The sequence below is a fragment of the Dreissena polymorpha genome, chromosome 14 (assembly GCF_020536995.1).
Source record: "Dreissena polymorpha isolate Duluth1 chromosome 14, UMN_Dpol_1.0, whole genome shotgun sequence".
Classification (NCBI taxonomy): Eukaryota; Metazoa; Mollusca; class Bivalvia; order Myida; family Dreissenidae; genus Dreissena; species Dreissena polymorpha.
In genome coordinates, this window is record NC_068368.1 from 60,609,156 (window position 1) to 60,632,951 (window position 23,796).

The 23,796-nt window shown below is 36.3% G+C and overlaps 25 non-coding genes across 25 annotated transcripts; 16 read left to right on the forward strand and 9 right to left on the reverse strand.

Annotated features, from left to right (window-relative positions):
* Window positions 1-3,483: 3,483 nt before the first annotated feature.
* On the reverse strand, window positions 3,484-3,557 carry Trnan-guu (transfer RNA asparagine (anticodon GUU)). Its single transcript has one exon. It is a non-coding gene; the product is annotated as a tRNA-Asn (tRNA).
* A 1,401-nt stretch (window positions 3,558-4,958) lies between these two features.
* Trnak-uuu (transfer RNA lysine (anticodon UUU)) lies at window positions 4,959-5,031 on the forward strand. Its single transcript has one exon. It is a non-coding gene; the product is annotated as a tRNA-Lys (tRNA).
* Window positions 5,032-5,322: 291 nt separating this feature from the next.
* On the forward strand, window positions 5,323-5,395 carry Trnav-aac (transfer RNA valine (anticodon AAC)). Its single transcript has one exon. It is a non-coding gene; the product is annotated as a tRNA-Val (tRNA).
* Window positions 5,396-5,862: 467 nt separating this feature from the next.
* Window positions 5,863-5,936, reverse strand: Trnan-guu (transfer RNA asparagine (anticodon GUU)). The gene has a single exon. It is a non-coding gene; the product is annotated as a tRNA-Asn (tRNA).
* A 1,402-nt stretch (window positions 5,937-7,338) lies between these two features.
* On the forward strand, window positions 7,339-7,411 carry Trnak-uuu (transfer RNA lysine (anticodon UUU)). Its single transcript has one exon. It is a non-coding gene; the product is annotated as a tRNA-Lys (tRNA).
* Window positions 7,412-7,635: 224 nt separating this feature from the next.
* Trnav-aac (transfer RNA valine (anticodon AAC)) lies at window positions 7,636-7,708 on the forward strand. Its single transcript has one exon. It is a non-coding gene; the product is annotated as a tRNA-Val (tRNA).
* Window positions 7,709-8,175: 467 nt separating this feature from the next.
* Trnan-guu (transfer RNA asparagine (anticodon GUU)) lies at window positions 8,176-8,249 on the reverse strand. The gene has a single exon. It is a non-coding gene; the product is annotated as a tRNA-Asn (tRNA).
* Window positions 8,250-9,648: 1,399 nt separating this feature from the next.
* Trnak-uuu (transfer RNA lysine (anticodon UUU)) lies at window positions 9,649-9,721 on the forward strand. Its single transcript has one exon. It is a non-coding gene; the product is annotated as a tRNA-Lys (tRNA).
* Window positions 9,722-10,012: 291 nt separating this feature from the next.
* Window positions 10,013-10,085, forward strand: Trnav-aac (transfer RNA valine (anticodon AAC)). Its single transcript has one exon. It is a non-coding gene; the product is annotated as a tRNA-Val (tRNA).
* A 467-nt stretch (window positions 10,086-10,552) lies between these two features.
* On the reverse strand, window positions 10,553-10,626 carry Trnan-guu (transfer RNA asparagine (anticodon GUU)). Its single transcript has one exon. It is a non-coding gene; the product is annotated as a tRNA-Asn (tRNA).
* A 1,400-nt stretch (window positions 10,627-12,026) lies between these two features.
* Window positions 12,027-12,099, forward strand: Trnak-uuu (transfer RNA lysine (anticodon UUU)). The gene has a single exon. It is a non-coding gene; the product is annotated as a tRNA-Lys (tRNA).
* A 292-nt stretch (window positions 12,100-12,391) lies between these two features.
* Trnav-aac (transfer RNA valine (anticodon AAC)) lies at window positions 12,392-12,464 on the forward strand. The gene has a single exon. It is a non-coding gene; the product is annotated as a tRNA-Val (tRNA).
* A 467-nt stretch (window positions 12,465-12,931) lies between these two features.
* Trnan-guu (transfer RNA asparagine (anticodon GUU)) lies at window positions 12,932-13,005 on the reverse strand. Its single transcript has one exon. It is a non-coding gene; the product is annotated as a tRNA-Asn (tRNA).
* A 1,401-nt stretch (window positions 13,006-14,406) lies between these two features.
* Trnak-uuu (transfer RNA lysine (anticodon UUU)) lies at window positions 14,407-14,479 on the forward strand. The gene has a single exon. It is a non-coding gene; the product is annotated as a tRNA-Lys (tRNA).
* A 291-nt stretch (window positions 14,480-14,770) lies between these two features.
* On the forward strand, window positions 14,771-14,843 carry Trnav-aac (transfer RNA valine (anticodon AAC)). The gene has a single exon. It is a non-coding gene; the product is annotated as a tRNA-Val (tRNA).
* Window positions 14,844-15,310: 467 nt separating this feature from the next.
* Window positions 15,311-15,384, reverse strand: Trnan-guu (transfer RNA asparagine (anticodon GUU)). Its single transcript has one exon. It is a non-coding gene; the product is annotated as a tRNA-Asn (tRNA).
* A 1,400-nt stretch (window positions 15,385-16,784) lies between these two features.
* Trnak-uuu (transfer RNA lysine (anticodon UUU)) lies at window positions 16,785-16,857 on the forward strand. The gene has a single exon. It is a non-coding gene; the product is annotated as a tRNA-Lys (tRNA).
* A 292-nt stretch (window positions 16,858-17,149) lies between these two features.
* Trnav-aac (transfer RNA valine (anticodon AAC)) lies at window positions 17,150-17,222 on the forward strand. The gene has a single exon. It is a non-coding gene; the product is annotated as a tRNA-Val (tRNA).
* Window positions 17,223-17,689: 467 nt separating this feature from the next.
* On the reverse strand, window positions 17,690-17,763 carry Trnan-guu (transfer RNA asparagine (anticodon GUU)). Its single transcript has one exon. It is a non-coding gene; the product is annotated as a tRNA-Asn (tRNA).
* A 1,400-nt stretch (window positions 17,764-19,163) lies between these two features.
* Trnak-uuu (transfer RNA lysine (anticodon UUU)) lies at window positions 19,164-19,236 on the forward strand. Its single transcript has one exon. It is a non-coding gene; the product is annotated as a tRNA-Lys (tRNA).
* Window positions 19,237-19,527: 291 nt separating this feature from the next.
* Trnav-aac (transfer RNA valine (anticodon AAC)) lies at window positions 19,528-19,600 on the forward strand. Its single transcript has one exon. It is a non-coding gene; the product is annotated as a tRNA-Val (tRNA).
* Window positions 19,601-20,066: 466 nt separating this feature from the next.
* Window positions 20,067-20,140, reverse strand: Trnan-guu (transfer RNA asparagine (anticodon GUU)). The gene has a single exon. It is a non-coding gene; the product is annotated as a tRNA-Asn (tRNA).
* Window positions 20,141-21,541: 1,401 nt separating this feature from the next.
* Trnak-uuu (transfer RNA lysine (anticodon UUU)) lies at window positions 21,542-21,614 on the forward strand. The gene has a single exon. It is a non-coding gene; the product is annotated as a tRNA-Lys (tRNA).
* A 291-nt stretch (window positions 21,615-21,905) lies between these two features.
* Window positions 21,906-21,978, forward strand: Trnav-aac (transfer RNA valine (anticodon AAC)). Its single transcript has one exon. It is a non-coding gene; the product is annotated as a tRNA-Val (tRNA).
* Window positions 21,979-22,444: 466 nt separating this feature from the next.
* Trnan-guu (transfer RNA asparagine (anticodon GUU)) lies at window positions 22,445-22,518 on the reverse strand. The gene has a single exon. It is a non-coding gene; the product is annotated as a tRNA-Asn (tRNA).
* Window positions 22,519-23,796: the final 1,278 nt, after the last annotated feature.

Here is a 23,796-nt window from a genome sequence, read left to right on the forward strand (position 1 = left end):
AACACTTTAGAGGTCACATTTATTGTCCAATCTTCATGAAACTTGGTCAGAACATGTGTCCCATTAATATCTTGGACGAGTTCGAAAATGCTTCTTGTTGTTGAAAAACCTGGGTGTCAGGGGGCGTGGCAGTTTTCCTAATATGGCTATTGTAAAACCTTGTTAAGACTCTAGAAGTTACATTTTTTGTTTAATCATCATGAAACTTGGTCGGAACATGTGTCCCAATAAAATCTTTGACAAGTTCAAAAATGGTTCCGTTTGGAAGAAAAACATGGCCGCCAGGGGGCGGGGCAGTTTTCCTATTATGGCTATAGTAAAACTTGTTCACTCTGTAGAAGTCAAATTCATTGTTCAATCTTCATGAAACTTAGTCAGAACATTTGTTCTAATGATGGGGGGGGGGGCAGTTGTCCTTATATGGCTTTAGTGAAAACTTGTTGACGCTATATTAGCCTTATTTATTGGCCAATCTACATGAAACTTGGTCAAAACATTATTTTGTCCCAATGAAATCTTAGCGAAGATTGAAACTGGGTCATATGAGCTTAAAAACTAGGTCGCTAGGTCAAATATAAGAATAAACATGTTGAAAGTCACTTTTTTGGTCTAATCTTCATGAATCAGTTTGCATTTGTCCAGAATAGTCTAGTTCCTTTTGCTCTCAGGTGAGCGCCTTAGGGCCTAACGGCCCTGTTGTTTTAAATGACGTGCATCTTATTGTTGTGTTAAGTATCTTGCCTTTAATTATTTCCCATAAGGTGTTTGGATTTGCATCTTTGTTATCTTAAACTGTATTGGTTATTACCTGTTATATTTGTGTTTGATATTGTGTATCTTTTCAGAAGCTATTATTAACTTTTAAAGTACCTTGGGCCTCTTTCAGGTTGTATTTCATGCAGTTAAAGTTCAACTATCGAGTGATCAGTCATAAATCCTGGTTTTTAAGTTGCATGTGTTGATAAGGTTGCAAATAGACTCGCATATTTAAAAAAATCTTATCTCCAAAATATTGCTGTTTTTGTGTTTGAGTGCCAGGTGAATTTTCTTTCATTATGATAAACTGTATGCCTTATGTCTATCAAATTGTAGTTTTCAATAATGTTATTCAAAATGTTCCTTTTTTTGGAGTGAGTATAAAGATTTCCATTTCTTTTATCTCTAATAATGGGTTAAGAACATTATTAAAATCCTCTCCGACTATAATGTTCTTATCTTGGTTATTTATTATAACATTTGGATTCATCTATGTTCGGACCGTAAACGTTCATTAATGTTAATTGTTTTTCGTGTATTTTTATATCTATACTTGCGTGTCTGCCAATAATTATTTCGTTCAAGTAATCCACTGTTATTCCTGTATGGCTTTTACTCAGACAAGCGATGCCTTGTTTATTTGTATGTTGTCCGCTAAGATAAATATCTCCGTCCCAACCACTTTGTTTGTCAATGTTTTTGCTAAGGTATGTATTAGGTGACTTTCCTGTATAAAAAAGACATATATTACTTTTTTTGTGTAACCATTTGAAACTTTTAGTGCATTTGTCTTTGTTATTTAGCCCTTGTACATTTACAGTACATATGTTTATACTCACACAAAAGGACGGAATTGCATGATACCATTCTTGTTCCAAACATTTTAAAGTCATTGTGTAGAGCTAGATTATTAGTTAATAGTTCATTATGTCAAGTTATATTAAGCTTTGATGATAATAACAATTACCTTTAATGTTGATACATTGTGTTCATTAAATTGATCTCAGCACGAAGTACTTGTTCATTTATTGTGATGGTATTAGTAACTTTGCCCTGCCTTCAGATTGATCTCAAAACCATTTTCAAACATTTCATTATCATTAGCACTTTCCTTTCAAAATGCCATCATTGTCATTATATTGACTGAAAATAGTCTACCAGTCACACATAACTTAATTAATATCTCCCTTTTTAGCTCGACTTTTAGAACAAAACAAGAGCTATTGTCATAGCCAGGTAGTCGATGTTCGCGTTTGTTTAGTTGTCTGTAAATGTCAATTTCCGCAAAGACTATCAAAGATATCCTCTTCAAACTTACAATACTTGCTCAATTTCGCCTGTTAAGTCCATACTGACAAGGCTGGTTACCATGTGACCTATATTTATGGAATTATCTGCCCTTGTTTTGACTTAGTACATAGAAATATTGTCAAATTCTCAACAAAAAACTTAATTTTCTCAAACATTGTCCAACCTTTCAACTTGACAGTCTACATACTTATATAATATGATGACATGCAACTTCTGTTAAAAGCACATACCTTTATCCTTCATATTTTACTAGTTATTAGTTTACCGACTTACAATTTCTCAAACACTATCGAAGCTTTCAAATGAGAAGCTTGACATCCGTTCAACACTTAAAGAAACCTAGCCTTACTTATGAATCTTCCTCTTCATCTCTTGAAAATGTTTGTCTGTAAAATACAACCATAAATCTAATATTTAATTTAAACTTTTTCATACATACATTGTTTTAAAGCCCCGAAGGCAGGCATATGGTTTCTGAACTGTCTGTCCGAAAAATTATACTTTTGCCATAACTTCCATACTACAGAATAATTGTTTTCACTTGATATTTGTACACAACTCTTCTTTGATCAACACCTTCCCACGGACATATTTCTTGATGACCTTGGCCCTTGAACTCAAAAGTCAAAGCACCCAATAACTTAACATTCACCATAACTTTGTGGTTCATGATTGGATTTACTTTATTTTTGTCCATAACTCCCTTTTGGACAAGACCTTCCCACTGACCTACTTTATGATGACCTTGACCATTGAATGACCTTAGCTTAAAGGTCGAAGTGTTTAAAACCAGATAGACATATTAAGCACGAGTAACATATTAAATCTTCAACTTCATAACATCAGTATACATGTACACTGTATCTGGCAGCAAAATAGCGTGGATCCGTTTGCATTTACTTCAGTTTAGTCACTACACTTCTTTCCAAGCACCCTAAATTTAGCCCCAGGCCTTCAGCGCCTTCGGCGCTTTGATTTTTTAATTGTGCTAAATGTATTTCAACTTATATATTTTAACAACTGTATATGCATCTACTTAAACAAAGTAAAAACTTCAAGTCACATGCCCATATTTGTATCGCACTTTATAAATAACGAAATCAACAAAGGCATAATATAAACTCAAACACAAATTCTTACCAAAACGTTTTCTTCAAAGCCAATCCCCATGAATAAATTATGTATACAAGTAGTGGTGTCGTGATAAGGTTTAAGTGCCAGTTAAGAAAATGTGAACGTCTTGTCCTCCGAATCATGCAACTGACTGCTTAAATATTGCCTGGGATATGTACATTTTTTACGGTTCAATACGTTCTTTAATATGGTAATAACCATGAAAACTCGTGGCAAAATATGGAAACAAAATATACTATGTTTAAAACTCAATACAACACCGGCTGGAATTGATAAAACAAACGTCCCTGGGTGGGCTTGAACCACCAACCTTTCGGTTAACAGCCGAACGCGCTAACCGATTGCGCCACAGAGACTGCTGTTTAAGACAATAATAAGATCAGTGGAATGAATGATTGTTAGTGAAACTTCTGCACAGCTGTTACAAGTTGTATATGCAGGTTCTACTATGCTAAACATGCGCAAATCGGAAGTCCTGACTTGAGCGTTACATGCGGTCAGTTTGATAACACGCACACTGGTTGAGTGCATGATGTAAACAATTTTTAAAGCAGTTTAAATGATATGGGTGTTAACAATTTGAAGGCTTACCTGCACGCAATACGATAAGAACCCAATTCGGTTCACTTCTTCTGTATAGTGGTTTCTAACCGCAACTCGTGGTTGCAGTATACTAAATCAGTGGTGTCAATGCTATACTCTCTACACAAAAATCTTCGTATTTTACTTGAAGACATGCTTTCTTTAAATGGCACTTGTTTTGTTATTCTGCTTCTACCTTAATGCACTGAAAGCATCGATGGTCAACAAGAAATCAAATCGGTACGATTTAAGGTTTGAGACTAGAGCGGGAACCTTGTGCGAACGTGGGTTACAATCAACCAATAAGTAGCCAGAAAAGACGTGGAAAACATAATGAGCTTTGCTTCGTGTAAAGAGGTTTCTTACATATCACCTGACAAAGCTGTTTTATTTTTCTTAATTGTACTCAGCTTAGAATGCGTTTGAAGAAAATGAAGGTTATAAGATTCCTTACGTGCAAAATGTTGACTTTATTCTTTTACTAAAGTTTAAGGTTTTACATAACATTTTGTAATGATCTTTATAGTATATTGTGAATTAAATAATAAACAGTCAAGGGCCTTATTGTCTTGGTCTCACCCAAAAAAATGTCTTTTTTAGTTGAGATTATACCGTTTCACAGGAGTAAGCAATTTGTAGTATATAGTGATTGGTTTTAAGGTTTTTACCGGCGGAATCGCATTTTTAGGTATGAAATATGTAGAAGGAAAATGCGGAATCTCGATTTTTGCAACGCAAAGCACACCAAATCCTCATAAAGCTAAACACGTTTTAAACAGTGTGTATACACGTGTATCTTTTTTTAATCAGCTATGTATACATTTTGTCTGTAATTTGAGTAATTAAATTCATGACTAATATTGTTATCAGTTTGTTGCGAATTTGGGGTCACGGCCTCTTTAAAACCAAAGCACTGAGGAAACGCAGTAATTGTGGATTATTATGAAAACGCAAACGCAGCATATATTCCGGTATGTTGGTTTTGGTATAATTTTGGTCATTTTCACGGTCGAAAACTCAATTCCTTCAAGAACCCGCTGACAGCCATCCGTATTAGAAACATACACTACTATAAACAACCTATACATGGTAAGTTCATATTGATTTTATCAGTTAAACAATGTCGATCCAGCCATAAGGTCAATCAATAATCACCCTGGTATATGAACATATAAGCCCGGCTAGCTCAGTCGGTAGAGCATCAGACTTTTAATCTGAGGGTCGGGGGTTCGAGTCCCCCGTTGGGCGAACTGTTTTATCGTTAGATATGCAAACACGGTATTTTATAAACTTGGGAAATGCCACACATGCCGAACAGTTCTGGGTCGTCTCCATCCGATGGGCTGTTTATTTTGGAAGCTCACTCAGGTACGATTCGTTCTATAATTAATTTGATATGTGTTCAAATGTTTGTGATATCATTACACTAACCGATCAGAAATGTGTCAATTATTTAAGGAGAACACTTGTAAATTCGTAGCTCAAATAATACGTTAAAACCGAACGATTATATTGTAAACACAAGTCATGCTATATAGCGATTCCATGGTGTAGTGGTTATCACATCCGCTTAACACGCGGAAGGACCTGGGTTCAATCCCCAGTGGAATCACTGTTGTTTTGTTCCTAGTGTTGTTGTTTTTTAATTGTGCTAAATGTATTTCAACTTATATATTTTAACAACTGTATATGCATCTACTTAAACAAAGTAAAAACTTCAAGTCACATGCCCATATTTGTATCGCACTTTATAAATAACGAAATCAACAAAGGCATAATATAAACTCAAACACAAATTCTTACCAAAACGTTTTCTTCAAAGCCAATCCCCATAAATAAATTATGTATACAAGTAGTGGTGTCGTGATAAGGTTTAAGTGCCAGTTAAGAAAATGTGAACGTCTTGTCCTCCGAATCATGCAACTGACTGCTTAAATATTGCCTGGGATATGTACATTTTTTACGGTTCAATACGTTCTTTAATATGGTAATAACCATGAAAACTCGTGGCAAAATATGGAAACAAAATATACTATGTTTAAAACTCAATACAACACCGGCTGGAATTGATAAAACAAACGTCCCTGGGTGGGCTTGAACCACCAACCTTTCGGTTAACAGCCGAACGCGCTAACCGATTGCGCCACAGAGACTGCTGTTTAAGACAATAATAAGATCAGTGGAATGAATGATTGTTAGTGAAACTTCTGCACAGCTGTTACAAGTTGTATATGCAGGTTCTACTATGCTAAACATGCGCAAATCGGAAGTCCTGACTTGAGCGTTACATGCGGTCAGTTTGATAACACGCACACTGGTTGAGTGCATGATGTAAACAATTTTTAAAGCAGTTTAAATGATATGGGTGTTAACAATTTGAAGGCTTACCTGCACGCAATACGATAAGAACCCAATTCGGTTCACTTCTTCTGTATAGTGGTTTCTAACCGCAACTCGTGGTTGCAGTATACTAAATCAGTGGTGTCAATGCTATACTCTCTACACAAAAATCTTCGTATTTTACTTGAAGACATGCTTTCTTTAAATGGCACTTGTTTTGTTATTCTGCTTCTACCTTAATGCACTGAAAGCATCGATGGTCAACAAGAAATCAAATCGGTACGTTTTAAGGTTTGAGACTAGAGCGGGAACCTTGTGCGAACGTGGGTTACAATCAACCAATAAGTAGCCAGAAAAGACGTGGAAAACATAATGAGCTTTGCTTCGTGTAAAGAGGTTTCTTACATATCACCTGACAAAGCTGTTTTATTTTCCTTAATTGTACTCAGCTTAGAATGCGTTTGAAGAAAATGAAGGTTATAGGATTCCTTACGTGCAAAATGTTGACTTTATTCTTTTACTAAAGTTTAAGGTTTTACATAACATTTTGTAATGATCTTTATAGTATATTGTGAATTAAATAATAAACAGTCAAGGGCCTTATTGTCTTGGTCTCACCCAAAAAAATGTCTTTTTTAGTTGAGATTATACCGTTTCACAGGAGTAAGCAATTTGTAGTATATAGTGATTGGTTTTATGGTTTTTACCGGCGGAATCGCATTTTTAGGTATGAAATATGTAGAAGGAAAATGCGGAATCTCGATTTTTGCAACGCAAAGCACGCCAAATCCTCATAAAGCTAAACACGTTTTAAACAGTGTGTATACACGTGTGTCTTTTTTTAATCAGCTATGTATACATTTTGTCTGTAATTTGAGTAATTAAATTCATGACTAATATTGTTATCAGTTTGGTGCGAATTTGGGGTCACGGCCTCTTTAAAACCAAAGCACTGAGATAACGCAGTAATTGTGGATTATTATGAAACACGCAAACGCAGCATATATTCCGGTATGTTGGTTTTGGTATAATTTTGGTCATTTTCACGGTCGAAAACTCAATTCCTTCAAGAACCCGCTGACAGCCATCCGTATTAGAAACATACACTACTATAAACAACCTATACATGGTAAGTTCATATTGATTTTATCAGTTAAACAATGTCGATCCAGCCATAATGTCAATCAATAATCACCCTGGTATATGAACATATAAGCCCGGCTAGCTCAGTCGGTAGAGCATCAGACTTTTAATCTGAGGGTCGGGGGTTCGAGTCCCCCGTTGGGCGAACTGTTTTATCGTTAAATATGCAAACACGGTATTTTATAAACTTGGGAAATGCCACACATGCCGAACAGTTCTGGGTCGTCTCCATCCGATGGGCTGTTTATTTTGGAAGCTCACTCAGGTACTCAGTGTCAATTATGTAAGGAGAACACTTGTAAATTCGTAGCTCAAATAATACGTTAAAACCGAACGATTATATTGTAAACACAAGTCATGCTATATAGCGATTCCATGGTGTAGTGGTTATCACATCCGCTTAACACGCGGAAGGACCTGGGTTCAATCCCCAGTGGAATCACTGTTGTTTTGTTCCTAGTGTTGTTGTTTTTTAATTGTGCTAAATGTATTTCAACTTATATACTTTAACAACTGTATATGCATCTACTTAAACAAAGTAAAAACTTCAAGTCACATGCCCATATTTGTATCGCACTTTATAAACAACGAAATCAACAAAGGCATAATATAAACTCAAACACACATTCTTACCAAAACGTTTTCTTCAAAGCCAATCCCCATAAATAAATTATGTATACAAGTAGTGGTGTCGTGATAAGGTTTAAGTGCCAGTTAAGAAAATGTGAACGTCTTGTCCTCCGAATCATGCAACTGACTGCTTAAATATTGCCTGGGATATGTACATTTTTTACGGTTCAATACGTTCTTTAATATGGTAATAACCATGAAAACTCGTGGCAAAATATGGAAACAAAATATACTATGTTTAAAACTCAATACAACACCGGCTGGAATTGATAAAACAAACGTCCCTGGGTGGGCTTGAACCACCAACCTTTCGGTTAACAGCCGAACGCGCTAACCGATTGCGCCACAGAGACTGCTGTTTAAGACAATAATAAGATCAGTGGAATGAATGATTGTTAGTGAAACTTCTGCACAGCTGTTACAAGTTGTATATGCAGGTTCTACTATGCTAAACATGCGCAAATCGGAAGTCCTGACTTGAGCGTTACATGCGGTCAGTTTGATAACACGCACACTGGTTGAGTGCATGATGTAAACAATTTTTAAAGCAGTTTAAATGATATGGGTGTTAACAATTTGAAGGCTTACCTGCACGCAATACGATAAGAACCCAATTCGGTTCACTTCTTCTGTATAGTGGTTTCTAACCGCAACTCGTGGTTGCAGTATACTAAATCAGTGGTGTCAATGCTATACTCTCTACACAAAAATCTTCGTATTTTACTTGAAGACATGCTTTCTTTAAATGGCACTTGTTTTGTTATTCTGCTTCTACCTTAATGCACTGAAAGCATCGATGGTCAACAAGAAATCAAATCGGTTCGTTTTAAGGTTTGAGACTAGAGCGGGAACCTTGTGCGAACGTGGGTTACAATCAACCAATAAGTAGCCAGAAAAGACGTGGAAAACATAATGAGCTTTGCTTCGTGTAAAGAGGTTTCTTACATATCACCTGACAAAGCTGTTTTATTTTTCTTAATTGTACTCAGCTTAGAATGCGTTTGAAGAAAATGAAGGTTATAAGATTCCTTACGTGCAAAATGTTGACTTTATTCTTTTACTAAAGTTTAAGGTTTTACATAACATTTTGTAATGATCTTTATAGTATATTGTGAATTAAATAATAAACAGTCAAGGGCCTTATTGTCTTGGTCTCACCCAAAAAATGTCTTTTTTAGTTGAGATTATACCGTTTCACAGGAGTAAGCAATTTGTAGTATATAGTGATTGGTTTTAAGGTTTTTACCGGCGGAATCGCATTTTTAGGTATGAAATATGTAGAAGGAAAATGCGGAATCTCGATTTTTGCAACGCAAAGCACAGCCAAATCCTCATAAAGCTAAACACGTTTTAAACAGTGTGTATACACGTGTATCTTTTTTAATCAGCTATGTATACATTTTGTCTGTAATTTGAGTAATTAAATTCATGACTAATATTGTTATCAGTTTGTTGCGAATTTGGGGTCACGGCCTCTTTAAAACCAAAGCACTGAGGAAACGCAGTAATTGTGGATTATTATGAAAACGCAAACGCAGCATATATTCCGGTATGTTGGTTTTGGTATAATTTGGGTCATTTTCACGGTCGAAAACTCAATTCCTTCAAGAACCCGCTGACAGCCATCCGTATTAGAAACATACACTACTATAAACAACCTATACATGGTAAGTTCATATTGATTTATCAGTTAAACAATGTCGATCCAGCCATAATGTCAATCAATAATCACCCTGGTATATGAACATATAAGCCCGGCTAGCTCAGTCGGTAGAGCATCAGACTTTTAATCTGAGGGTCGGGGGTTCGAGTCCCCCGTTGGGCGAACTGTTTTATCGTTAGATATGCAAACACGGTATTTTATAAACTTGGGAAATGCCACACATGCCGAACAGTTCTGGGTCGTCTCCATCCGATGGGCTGTTTATTTTGGAAGCTCACGCAGGTACGATTCGTTCTATAATTAATTTGATATGTGTTCAAATGTTTGTGATATCATTACACTAACCGATCAGAAATGTGTCAATTATGTAAGGAGAACACTTGTAAATTCGTAGCTCAAATAATACGTTAAAACCGAACGATTATATTGTAAACACAAGTCATGCTATATAGCGATTCCATGGTGTAGTGGTTATCACATCCGCTTAACACGCGGAAGGACCTGGGTTCAATCCCCAGTGGAATCACTGTTGTTTTGTTCCTAGTGTTGTTGTTTTTTAATTGTGCTAAATGTATTTCAACTTATATATTTTAACAACTGTATATGCATCTACTTAAACAAAGTAAAAACTTCAAGTCACATGCCCATATTTGTATCGCACTTTATAAATAACGAAATCAACAAAGGCATAATATAAACTCAAACACACATTCTTACCAAAACGTTTTCTTCAAAGCCAATCCCCATAAATAAATTATGTATACAAGTAGTGGTGTCGTGATAAGGTTTAAGTGCCAGTTAAGAAAATGTGAACGTCTTGTCCTCCGAATCATGCAACTGACTGCTTAAATATTGCCTGGGATATGTACATTTTTTACGGTTCAATACGTTCTTTAATATGGTAATAACCATGAAAACTCGTGGCAAAATATGGAAACAAAATATACTATGTTTAAAACTCAATACAACACCGGCTGGAATTGATAAAACAAACGTCCCTGGGTGGGCTTGAACCACCAACCTTTCGGTTAACAGCCGAACGCGCTAACCGATTGCGCCACAGAGACTGCTGTTTAAGACAATAATAAGATCAGTGGAATGAATGATTGTTAGTGAAACTTCTGCACAGCTGTTACAAGTTGTATATGCAGGTTCTACTATGCTAAACATGCGCAAATCGGAAGTCCTGACTTGAGCGTTACATGCGGTCAGTTTGATAACACGCACACTGGTTGAGTGCATGATGTAACAATTTTTAAAGCAGTTTAAATGATATGGGTGTTAACAATTTGAAGGCTTACCTGCACGCAATACGATAAGAACCCAATTCGGTTCACTTCTTCTGTATAGTGGTTTCTAACCGCAACTCGTGGTTGCAGTATACTAAATCAGTGGTGTTCAATGCTATACTCTCTACACAAAAATCTTCGTATTTTACTTGAAGACATGCTTTCTTTAAATGGCACTTGTTTTGTTATTCTGCTTCTACCTTAATGCACTGAAAGCATCGATGGTCAACAAGAAATCAAATCGGTACGTTTTAAGGTTTGAGACTAGAGCGGGAACCTTGTGCGAACGTGGGTTACAATCAACCAATAAGTAGCCAGAAAAGACGTGGAAAACATAATGAGCTTTGCTTCGTGTAAAGAGGTTTCTTACATATCACCTGACAAAGCTGTTTTATTTTTCTTAATTGTACTCAGCTTAGAATGCGTTTGAAGAAAATGAAGGTTATAGGATTCCTTACGTGCAAAATGTTGACTTTATTCTTTTACTAAAGGTTAAGGTTTTACATAACATTTTGTAATGATCTTTATAGTATATTGTGAATTAAATAATAAACAGTCAAGGGCCTTATTGTCTTGGTCTCACCCAAAAAATGTCTTTTTTAGTTGAGATTATACCGTTCCACAGGAGTAAGCAATTTGTAGTATATAGTGATTGGTTTTAATGTTTTTACCGGCGGAATCGCATTTTTAGGTATGAAATATGTAGAAGGAAAATGCGGAATCTCGATTTTTGCAACGCAAAGCACACCAAATCCTCATAAAGCTAAACACGTTTTAAACAGTGTGTATACACGTGTATCTTTTTTAATCAGCTATGTATACATTTTGTCTGTAATTTGAGTAATTAAATTCATGACTAATATTGTTATCAGTTTGGTGCGAATTTGGGGTCACGGCCTCTTTAAAACCAAAGCACTGAGGAAACGCAGTAATTGTGGATTATTATGAAACACGCAAACGCAGCATATATTCCGGTATGTTGGTTTTGGTATAATTTGGGTCATTTTCACGGTCGAAAACTCAATTCCTTCAAGAACCCGCTGACAGCCATCCGTATTAGAAACATACACTACTATAAACAACCTATACATGGTAAGTTCATATTGATTTTATCAGTTAAACAATGTCGATCCAGCCATAATGTCAATCAATAATCACCCTGGTATATGAACATATAAGCCCGGCTAGCTCAGTCGGTAGAGCATCAGACTTTTAATCTGAGGGTCGGGGGTTCGAGTCCCCCGTTGGGCGAACTGTTTTAATCGTTAGATATGCAAACACGGTATTTTATAAACTTGGGAAATGCCACACATGCCGAACAGTTCTGGGTCGTCTCCATCCGATGGGCTGTTTATTTTGGAAGCTCACGCAGGTACGATTCGTTCTATAATTAATTTGATATGTGTTCAAATGTTTGTGATATCATTACACTAACCGATCAGAAATGTGTCAATTATGTAAGGAGAACACTTGTAAATTCGTAGCTCAAATAATACGTTAAAACCGAACGATTATATTGTAAACACAAGTCATGCTATATAGCGATTCCATGGTGTAGTGGTTATCACATCCGCTTAACACGCGGAAGGACCTGGGTTCAATCCCCAGTGGAATCACTGTTGTTTTGTTCCTAGTGTTGTTGTTTTTTAATTGTGCTAAATGTATTTCAACTTATATATTTTAACAACTGTATATGCATCTACTTAAACAAAGTAAAAACTTCAAGTCACATGCCCATATTTGTATCGCACTTTATAAATAACGAAATCAACAAAGGCATAATATAAACTCAAACACAAATTCTTACCAAAACGTTTTCTTCAAAGCCAATCCCCATAAATAAATTATGTATACAAGTAGTGGTGTCGTGATAAGGTTTAAGTGCCAGTTAAGAAAATGTGAACGTCTTGTCCTCCGAATCATGCAACTGACTGCTTAAATATTGCCTGGGATATGTACATTTTTTACGGTTCAATACGTTCTTTAATATGGTAATAACCATGAAAACTCGTGGCAAAATATGGAAACAAAATATACTATGTTTAAAACTCAATACAACACCGGCTGGAATTGATAAAACAAACGTCCCTGGGTGGGCTTGAACCACCAACCTTTCGGTTAACAGCCGAACGCGCTAACCGATTGCGCCACAGAGACTGCTGTTTAAGACAATAATAAGATCAGTGGAATGAATGATTGTTAGTGAAACTTCTGCACAGCTGTTACAAGTTGTGTATGCAGGTTCTACTATGCTAAACATGCGCAAATCGGAAGTCCTGACTTGAGCGTTACATGCGGTCAGTTTGATAACACGCACACTGGTTGAGTGCATGATGTCAACAATTTTTAAAGCAGTTTAAATGATATGGGTGTTAACAATGTGAAGGCTTTCCTGCACGCAATACGATAAGAACCCAATTCGGTTCACTTCTTCTGTATAGTGGTTTCTAACCGCAACTCGTGGTTGCAGTATACTAAATCAGTGATGTTCAATGCTATACTCTCTACACAAAAATCTTCGTATTTTACTTGAAGACATGCTTTCTTTAAATGGCACTTGTTTTGTTATTCTGCTTCTACCTTAATGCACTGAAAGCATCGATGGTCAACAAGAAATCAAATCGGTACGTTTTAAGGTTTGAGACTAGAGCGGGAACCTTGCGCGAACGTGGGTTACAATCAACCAATAAGTAGCCAGAAAAGACGTGGAAAACATAATGAGCTTTGCTTCGTGTAAAGAGGTTTCTTACATATCACCTGACAAAGCTGTTTTATTTTTCTTAATTGTACTCAGCTTAGAATGCGTTTGAAGAAAATGAAGGTTATAGGATTCCTTACGTGCAAAATGTTGACTTTATTCTTTTACTAAAGGTTAAGGTTTTACATAACATTTTGTAATGATCTTTATAGTATATTGTGAATTAAATAATAAACAGTCAAGGGCCTTATTGTCTTGGTCTCACCCAAAAAATGTCTTTTTTAGTTGAGATTATACCGTTCCACAGGAGTAAGCAATTTGTAGTATATAGTGATTGGTTTTAATGTTTTTACCGGCGGAATCGCATTTTTAGGTATGAAATATGTAGAAGGAAAATGCGGAATCTCGATTTTTGCAACGCAAAGCACACCAAATCCTCATAAAGCTAAACACGTTTTAAACAGTGTGTATACACGTGTATCTTTTTTAATCAGCTATGTATACATTTTGTCTGTAATTTGAGTAATTAAATTCATGACTAATATTGTTATCAGTTTGGTGCGAATTTGGGGTCACGGCCTCTTTAAAACCAAAGCACTGAGGAAACGCAGTAATTGTGGATTATTATGAAACACGCAAACGCAGCATATATTCCGGTATGTTGGTTTTGGTATAATTTGGGTCATTTTCACGGTCGAAAACTCAATTCCTTCAAGAACCCGCTGACAGCCATCCGTATTAGAAACATACACTACTATAAACAACCTATACATGGTAAGTTCATATTGATTTTATCAGTTAAACAATGTCGATCCAGCCATAATGTCAATCAATAATCACCCTGGTATATGAACATATAAGCCCGGCTAGCTCAGTCGGTAGAGCATCAGACTTTTAATCTGAGGGTCGGGGGTTCGAGTCCCCCGTTGGGCGAACTGTTTTATCGTTAGATATGCAAACACGGTATTTTATAAACTTGGGAAATGCCACACATGCCGAACAGTTCTGGGTCGTCTCCATCCGATGGGCTGTTTATTTTGGAAGCTCACGCAGGTACGATTCGTTCTATAATTAATTTGATATGTGTTCAAATGTTTGTGATATCATTACACTAACCGATCAGAAATGTGTCAATTATGTAAGGAGAACACTTGTAAATTCGTAGCTCAAATAATACGTTAAAACCGAACGATTATATTGTAAACACAAGTCATGCTATATAGCGATTCCATGGTGTAGTGGTTATCACATCCGCTTAACACGCGGAAGGACCTGGGTTCAATCCCCAGTGGAATCACTGTTGTTTTGTTCCTAGTGTTGTTGTTTTTTAATTGTGCTAAATGTATTTCAACTTATATATTTTAACAACTGTATATGCATCTACTTAAACAAAGTAAAAACTTCAAGTCACATGCCCATATTTGTATCGCACTTTATAAATAACAAAATCAACAAAGGCATAATATAAACTCAAACACAAATTCTTACCAAAACGTTTTCTTCAAAGCCAATCCCCATAAATAAATTATGTATACAAGTAGTGGTGTCGTGATAAGGTTTAAGTGCCAGTTAAGAAAATGTTAACGTCTTGTCCTCCGAATCATGCAACTGACTGCTTAAATATTGCCTGGGATATGTACATTTTTTACGGTTCAATACGTTCTTTAATATGGTAATAACCATGAAAACTCGTGGCAAAATATGGAAACAAAATATACTATGTTTAAAACTCAATACAACACCGGTTGGAATTGATAAAACAAACGTCCCTGGGTGGGCTTGAACCACCAACCTTTCGGTTAACAGCCGAACGCGCTAACCGATTGCGCCACAGAGACTGCTGTTTAAGACAATAATAAGATCAGTGGAATGAATGATTGTTAGTGAAACTTCTGCACAGCTGTTACAAGTTGTGTATGCAGGTTCTACTATGCTAAACATGCGCAAATCGGAAGTCCTGACTTGAGCGTTACATGCGGTCAGTTTGATAACACGCACACTGGTTGAGTGCATGATGTCAACAATTTTTAAAGCAGTTTAAATGATATGGGTGTTAACAATGTGAAGGCTTTCCTGCACGCAATACGATAAGAACCCAATTCGGTTCACTTCTTCTGTATAGTGGTTTCTAACCTGCAACTCTTGGTTGCAGTATACTAATCAGTGATGTTCAATGCTATACTCTCTACACAAAAATCTTCGTATTTACTTGAAGACATGCTTTCTTTAAATGGCACTTGTTTTGTTATTCTGCTTCTACCTTAATGCACTGAAAGCATCGATGGTCAACAAGAAATCAAATCGGTACGTTTTAAGGTTTGAGACTAGAGCGGGAACCTTGCGCGAACGTGGGTTACAATCAACCAATAAGTAGCCAGAAAAGACGTGGAAAACATAATGAGCTTTGCTTCGTGTAAAGAGGTTTCTTACATATCACCTGACAAAGCTGTTTTATTTTTCTTAATTGTACTCAGCTTAGAATGCGTTTGAAGAAAATGAAGGTTATAGGATTCCTTACGTGCAAAATGTTGACTTTATTCTTTTACTAAAGGTTAAGGTTTTACATAACATTTTGTAATGATCTTTATAGTATATTGTGAATTAAATAATAAACAGTCAAGGGCCTTATTGTCTTGGTCTCACCCAAAAAATGTCTTTTTTAGTTGAGATTATACCGTTCCACAGGAGTAAGCAATTTGTAGTATATAGTGATTGGTTTTAATGTTTTTACCGGCGGAATCGCATTTTTAGGTATGAAATATGTAGAAGGAAAATGCGGAATCTCGATTTTTGCAACGCAAAGCACACCAAATCCTCATAAAGCTAAACACGTTTTAAACAGTGTGTATACACGTGTATCTTTTTTAATCAGCTATGTATACATTTTGTCTGTAATTTGAGTAATTAAATTCATGACTAATATTGTTATCAGTTTGGTGCGAATTTGGGGTCACGGCCTCTTTAAAACCAAAGCACTGAGGAAACGCAGTAATTGTGGATTATTATGAAACACGCAAACGCAGCATATATTCCGGTATGTTGGTTTTGGTATAATTTGGGTCATTTTCACGGTCGAAAACTCAATTCCTTCAAGAACCCGCTGACAGCCATCCGTATTAGAAACATACACTACTATAAACAACCTATACATGGTAAGTTCATATTGATTTTATCAGTTAAACAATGTCGATCCAGCCATAATGTCAATCAATAATCACCCTGGTATATGAACATATAAGCCCGGCTAGCTCAGTCGGTAGAGCATCAGACTTTTAATCTGAGGGTCGGGGGTTCGAGTCCCCCGTTGGGCGAACTGTTTTAATCGTTAGATATGCAAACACGGTATTTTATAAACTTGGGAAATGCCACACATGCCGAACAGTTCTGGGTCGTCTCCATCCGATGGGCTGTTTATTTTGGAAGCTCACGCAGGTACGATTCGTTCTATAATTAATTTGATATGTGTTCAAATGTTTGTGATATCATTACACTAACCGATCAGAAATGTGTCAATTATGTAAGGAGAACACTTGTAAATTCGTAGCTCAAATAATACGTTAAAACCGAACGATTATATTGTAAACACAAGTCATGCTATATAGCGATTCCATGGTGTAGTGGTTATCACATCCGCTTAACACGCGGAAGGACCTGGGTTCAATCCCCAGTGGAATCACTGTTGTTTTGTTCCTAGTGTTGTTGTTTTTTAATTGTGCTAAATGTATTTCAACTTATATATTTTAACAACTGTATATGCATCTACTTAAACAAAGTAAAAACTTCAAGTCACATGCCCATATTTGTATCGCACTTTATAAATAACAAAATCAACAAAGGCATAATATAAACTCAAACACAAATTCTTACCAAAACGTTTTCTTCAAAGCCAATCCCCATAAATAAATTATGTATACAAGTAGTGGTGTCGTGATAAGGTTTAAGTGCCAGTTAAGAAAATGTTAACGTCTTGTCCTCCGAATCATGCAACTGACTGCTTAAATATTGCCTGGGATATGTACATTTTTTACGGTTCCATACGTTCTTTAATATGGTAATAACCATGAAAACTCGTGGCAAAATATGGAAACAAAATATACTATGTTTAAAACTCAATACAACACCGGTTGGAATTGATAAAACAAACGTCCCTGGGTGGGCTTGAACCACCAACCTTTCGGTTAACAGCCGAACGCGCTAACCGATTGCGCCACAGAGACTGCTGTTTAAGACAATAATAAGATCAGTGGAATGAATGATTGTTAGTGAAACTTCTGCACAGCTGTTACAAGTTGTGTATGCAGGTTCTACTATGCTAAACATGCGCAAATCGGAAGTCCTGACTTGAGCGTTACATGCGGTCAGTTTGATAACACGCACACTGGTTGAGTGCATGATGTCAACAATTTTTAAAGCAGTTTAAATGATATGGGTGTTAACAATGTGAAGGCTTTCCTGCACGCAATACGATAAGAACCCAATTTGGTTCACTTCTTCTGTATAGTGGTTTCTAACCGCAACTCTTGGTTGCAGTATACTAAATCAGTGATGTTCAATGCTATACTCTCTACACAAAAATCTTCGTATTTAACTTGAAGACATGCTTTCTTTAAATGGCACTTGTTTTGTTATTCTGCTTCTACCTTAATGCACTGAAAGCATCGATGGTCAACAAGAAATCAAATCGGTACGTTTTAAGGTTTGAGACTAGAGCGGGAACCTTGCGCGAACGTGGGTTACAATCAACCAATAAGTAGCCAGAAAAGACGTGGAAAACATAATGAGCTTTGCTTCGTGTAAAGAGGTTTCTTACATATCACCTGACAAAGCTGTTTTATTTTTCTTAATTGTACTCAGCTTAGAATGCGTTTGAAGAAAATGAAGGTTATAGGATTCCTTACGTGCAAAATGTTGACTTTATTCTTTTACTAAAGGTTAAGGTTTTACATAACATTTTGTAATGATCTTTATAGTATATTGTGAATTAAATAATAAACAGTCAAGGGCCTTATTGTCTTGGTCTCACCCAAAAAATGTCTTTTTTAGTTGAGATTATACCGTTCCACAGGAGTAAGCAATTTGTAGTATATAGTGATTGGTTTTAATGTTTTTACCGGCGGAATCGCATTTTTAGGTATGAAATATGTAGAAGGAAAATGCGGAATCTCGATTTTTGCAACGCAAAGCACACCAAATCCTCATAAAGCTAAACACGTTTTAAACAGTGTGTATACACGTGTATCTTTTTTAATCAGCTATGTATACATTTTGTCTGTAATTTGAGTATTAAATTCATGACTAATATTGTTATCAGTTTGGTGCGAATTTGGGGTCACGGCCTCTTTAAAACCAAAGCACTGAGGAAACGCAGTAATTGTGGATTATTATGAAACACGCAAACGCAGCATATATTCCGGTTTGTTGGTTTTGGTATACTTTGGGTCATTTTCACGGTCGAAAACTCAATTCCTTCAAGAACCCGCTGACAGCCATCCGTATTAGAAACATACACTACTATAAACAACCTATACATGGTAAGTTCATATTGATTTTATCAGTTAAACAATGTCGATCCAGCCATAATGTCAATCAATAATCACCCTGGTATATGACCATATAAGCCCGGCTAGCTCAGTCGGTAGAGCATCAGACTTTTAATCTGAGGGTCGGGGGTTCGAGTCCCCCGTTGGGCGAACTGTTTTAACGTTAGATATGCAAACACGGTATTTTATAAACTTGGGAAATGCCACACATGCCGAACAGTTCTGGGTCGTCTCCATCCGATGGGCTGTTTATTTTGGAAGCTCACGCAGGTACGATTCGTTCTATAATTAATTTGATATGTGTTCAAATGTTTGTGATATCATTACACTAACCGATCAGAAATGTGTCAATTATGTAAGGAGAACACTTGTAAATTCGTAGCTCAAATAATACGTTAAAACCGAACGATTATATTGTAAACACAAGTCATGCTATATAGCGATTCCATGGTGTAGTGGTTATCACATCCGCTTAACACGCGGAAGGACCTGGGTTCAATCCCCAGTGGAATCACTGTTGTTTTGTTCCTAGTGTTGTTGTTTTTTAATTGTGCTAAATGTATTTCAACTTATATATTTTAACAACTGTATATGCATCTACTTAAAAAAGTAAAAACTTCAAGTCACATGCCCATATTTGTATCGCACTTTATAAATAACAAAATCAACAAAGGCATAATATAAACTCAAACACAAATTCTTACCAAAACGTTTTCTTCAAAGCCAATCCCCATAAATAAATTATGTATACAAGTAGTGGTGTCGTGATAAGGTTTAAGTGCCAGTTAAGAAAATGTTAACGTCTTGTCCTCCGAATCATGCAACTGACTGCTTAAATATTGCCTGGGATATGTACATTTTTTACGGTTCCATACGTTCTTTAATATGGTAATAACCATGAAAACTCGTGGCAAAATATGGAAACAAAATATACTATGTTTAAAACTCAATACAACACCGGTTGGAATTGATAAAACCAACGTCCCTGGGTGGGCTTGAACCACCAACCTTTCGGTTAACAGCCGAACGCGCTAACCGATTGCGCCACAGAGACTGCTGTTTAAGACAATAATAAGATCAGTGGAATGAATGATTGTTAGTGAAACTTCTGCACAGCTGTTACAAGTTGTGTATGCAGGTTCTACTATGCTAAACATGCGCAAATCGGAAGTCCTGACTTGAGCGTTACATGCGGTCAGTTTGATAACACGCACACTGGTTGAGTGCATGATGTCAACAATTTTTAAAGCAGTTTAAATGATATGGGTGTTAACAATGTGAAGGCTTTCCTGCACGCAATACGATAAGAACCCAATTTGGTTCACTTCTTCTGTATAGTGGTTTCTAACTGCAACTCTTGGTTGCAGTATACTTAATCAGTGATGTTCAATGCTATACTCTCTACACAAAAATCTTCGTATTTAACTTGAAGACATGCTTTCTTTAAATGGCACTTGTTTTGTTATTCTGCTTCTACCTTAATGCACTGAAAGCATCGATGGTCAACAAGAAATCAAATCGGTACGTTTTAAGGTTTGAGACTAGAGCGGGAACCTTGCGCGAACGTGGGTTACAATCAACCAATAAGTAGCCAGAAAAGACGTGGAAAACATAATGAGCTTTGCTTCGTGTAAAGAGGTTTCTTACATATCACCTGACAAAGCTGTTTTATTTTTCTTAATTGTACTCAGCTTAGAATGCGTTTGAAGAAAATGAAGGTTATAGGATTCCTTACGTGCAAAATGTTGACTTTATTCTTTTACTAAAGGTTAAGGTTTTACATAACATTTTGTAATGATCTTTATAGTATATTGTGAATTAAATAATAAACAGTCAAGGGCCTTATTGTCTTGGTCTCACCCAAAAAATGTCTTTTTTAGTTGAGATTATACCGTTCCACAGGAGTAAGCAATTTGTAGTATATAGTGATTGGTTTTAATGTTTTTACCGGCGGAATCGCATTTTTAGGTATGAAATATGTAGAAGGAAAATGCGGAATCTCGATTTTTGCAACGCAAAGCACACCAAATCCTCATAAAGCTAAACACGTTTTAAACAGTGTGTATACACGTGTATCTTTTTTAATCAGCTATGTATACATTTTGTCTGTAATTTGAGTAATTAAATTCATGACTAATATTGTTATCAGTTTGGTGCGAATTTGGGGTCACGGCCTCTTTAAAACCAAAGCACTGAGGAAACGCAGTAATTGTGGATTATTATGAAACACGCAAACGCAGCATATATTCCGGTATGTTGGTTTTGGTATACTTTGGGTCATTTTCACGGTCGAAAACTCAATTCCTTCAAGAACCCGCTGACAGCCATCCGTATTAGAAACATACACTACTATAAACAACCTATACATGGTAAGTTCATATTGATTTTATCAGTTAAACAATGTCGATCCAGCCATAATGTCAATCAATAATCACCCTGGTATATGACCATATAAGCCCGGCTAGCTCAGTCGGTAGAGCATCAGACTTTTAATCTGAGGGTCGGGGGTTCGAGTCCCCCGTTGGGCGAACTGTTTTAACGTTAGATATGCAAACACGGTATTTTATAAACTTGGGAAATGCCACACATGCCGAACAGTTCTGGGTCGTCTCCATCCGATGGGCTGTTTATTTTGGAAGCTCACGCAGGTACGATTCGTTCTATAATTAATTTGATATGTGTTCAAATGTTTGTGATATCATTACACTAACCGATCAGAAATGTGTCAATTATGTAAGGAGAACACTTGTAAATTCGTAGCTCAAATAATACGTTAAAACCGAACGATTATATTGTAAACACAAGTCATGCTATATAGCGATTCCATGGTGTAGTGGTTATCACATCCGCTTAACACGCGGAAGGACCTGGGTTCAATCCCCAGTGGAATCACTGTTGTTTTGTTCCTAGTGTTGTTGTTTTTTAATTGTGCTAAATGTATTTCAACTTATATATTTTAACAACTGTATATGCATCTACTTAAAAAAGTAAAAACTTCAAGTCACATGCCCATATTTGTATCGCACTTTATAAATAACAAAATCAACAAAGGCATAATATAAACTCAAACACAAATTCTTACCAAAACGTTTTCTTCAAAGCCAATCCCCATAAATAAATTATGTATACAAGTAGTGGTGTCGTGATAAGGTTTAAGTGCCAGTTAAGAAAATGTTAACGTCTTGTCCTCCGAATCATGCAACTGACTGCTTAAATATTGCCTGGGATATGTACATTTTTTACGGTTCCATACGTTCTTTAATATGGTAATAACCATGAAAACTCGTGGCAAAATATGGAAACAAAATATACTATGTTTAAAACTCAATACAACACCGGTTGGAATTGATAAAACCAACGTCCCTGGGTGGGCTTGAACCACCAACCTTTCGGTTAACAGCCGAACGCGCTAACCGATTGCGCCACAGAGACTGCTGTTTAAGACAATAATAAGATCAGTGGAATGAATGATTGTTAGTGAAACTTCTGCACAGCTGTTACAAGTTGTGTATGCAGGTTCTACTATGCTAAACATGCGCAAATCGGAAGTCCTGACTTGAGCGTTACATGCGGTCAGTTTGATAACACGCACACTGGTTGAGTGCATGATGTCAACAATTTTTAAAGCAGTTTAAATGATATGGGTGTTAACAATGTGAAGGCTTTCCTGCACGCAATACGATAAGAACCCAATTTGGTTCACTTCTTCTGTATAGTGGTTTCTAACTGCAACTCTTGGTTGCAGTATACTTAATCAGTGATGTTCAATGCTATACTCTCTACACAAAAATCTTCGTATTTTACTTGAAGACATGCTTTCTTTAAATGGCACTTGTTTTGTTATTCTGCTTCTACCTTAATGCACTGAAAGCATCGATGGTCAACAAGAAATCAAATCGGTACGTTTTAAGGTTTGAGACTAGAGCGGGAACCTTGCGCGAACGTGGGTTACAATCAACCAATAAGTAGCCAGAAAAGACGTGGAAAACATAATGAGCTTTGCTTCGTGTAAAGAGGTTTCTTACATATCACCTGACAAAGCTGTTTTATTTTTCTTAATTGTACTCAGCTTAGAATGCGTTTGAAGAAAATGAAGGTTATAGGATTCCTTACGTGCAAAATGTTGACTTTATTCTTTTACTAAAGGTTAAGGTTTTACATAACATTTTGTAATGATCTTTATAGTATATTGTGAATTAAATAATAAACAGTCAAGGGCCTTATTGTCTTGGTCTCACCCAAAAAATGTCTTTTTTAGTTGAGATTATACCGTTCCACAGGAGTAAGCAATTTGTAGTATATAGTGATTGGTTTTAATGTTTTTACCGGCGGAATCGCATTTTTAGGTATGAAATATGTAGAAGGAAAATGCGGAATCTCGATTTTTGCAACGCAAAGCACACCAAATCCTCATAAAGCTAAACACGTTTTAAACAGTGTGTATACACGTGTATCTTTTTTAATCAGCTATGTATACATTTTGTCTGTAATTTGAGTAATTAAATTCATGACTAATATTGTTATCAGTTTGGTGCGAATTTGGGGTCACGGCCTCTTTAAAACCAAAGCACTGAGGAAACGCAGTAATTGTGGATTATTATGAAACACGCAAACGCAGCATATATTCCGGTATGTTGGTTTTGGTATACTTTGGGTCATTTTCACGGTCGAAAACTCAATTCCTTCAAGAACCCGCTGACAGCCATCCGT